The sequence below is a fragment of the Octopus bimaculoides genome, chromosome 20 (genome assembly GCF_001194135.2).
Source record: "Octopus bimaculoides isolate UCB-OBI-ISO-001 chromosome 20, ASM119413v2, whole genome shotgun sequence".
Taxonomy (NCBI): Eukaryota; Metazoa; Mollusca; class Cephalopoda; order Octopoda; family Octopodidae; genus Octopus; species Octopus bimaculoides.
In genome coordinates this window covers 41,058,349-41,059,370 of record NC_069000.1, presented here as the reverse complement: position 1 = coordinate 41,059,370, position 1,022 = coordinate 41,058,349, and the positions used below count along the sequence as shown (strand labels likewise).

General features: G+C 35.6%; 1 protein-coding gene across 1 annotated transcript in view; it reads left to right on the top strand.

The window, feature by feature from the left end:
- The first annotated feature begins 544 nt into the window (after nucleotides 1-544).
- Nucleotides 545-1,022, top strand: part of LOC128250278 (uncharacterized) — a 7,429-nt gene continuing 6,951 nt past the window's right edge. The window contains exon 1 of the mRNA XM_052975020.1: nucleotides 545-702. The gene's annotated coding sequence lies outside the window, so the exon portion shown is untranslated. The remainder of the gene's footprint in view (nucleotides 703-1,022) is intronic.

The following is a 1,022-nucleotide window of genomic DNA, read 5'->3' as shown; positions in this document are numbered from 1 at the left end:
CACACATACACAAATAAATATATATATACACACGCACACACATATACGATGGGCTTCTTTCAGTTTCCGTCTACCATATCCACTCACAAGGCTTTGGTCGGCCTGAGGCTATAGTAGAAGACACTTGCCCAAGGTGCCACGCTGTGGGACTGAACCCGGAAGCATATGGTTGGTAAGTGCAGATACCTTTTGTACTCAAAATCTTGACACAGTTATGGCCAAAATACTTTAATGACAATAAAACATGGGCATCAAAAACAACAATAACAGGATAAAAGAAATCAACACTTACAAAACCAGTCTTTTTTCTTTATTTCATAATAAAATGAACGAGAAATATTTAACTCCTTTGAAATGAACAATGAGCTTGCAAGGGCGGACAACGGAAAATCGAAATGAAGAAGGGAAAAAGTGAAAAAAGTGTTGTTGTAGTAGTAGTAGTAGTAGTAGTAGTAGTAGTAGTAGTAGTAGTAGTAGTAGTAGTAGTAGTAGTAGAAGTAGTTCATTTTTCTTGGCCATTAAATATCACATTTTGTTTTGCTATGCCTATAAATATAGAGAAAATTCACGATTTTATTACTTTGCTCCGGACCAGAAACACCAGTAACTAGTTCTGAATTCGAAACTTCTGCGTAAACCTTGGTCATATCTGAATATTTGCAGTATTTTCCTTCGGCAAGGAAAAAAAAAAAGACAAGAGAGGTAGGCCCTTACTGAAAATTTTGTGAGATATTCTTCTATTGCAGTTTGCACTTTTTTGCTTTTTTATTAGTTGCAATCATAGAAATGCAGCCATGTTGTGAACCACACTTCGAGAATGAAGTCGGTCATATCGACTCCTGATAATTCTTTCAGATATCTGGTACTTATTTCTAGACAGGTGTGAAGAAAGCAATAGGCATGGATAATAATACACTGCCTCAGAAATGTATACACATATAGTTTGTGTGCATCTTTGTATGTTTGTATGTACACACACACACATATATATATATATATATACATCCTCCTATCACACACCT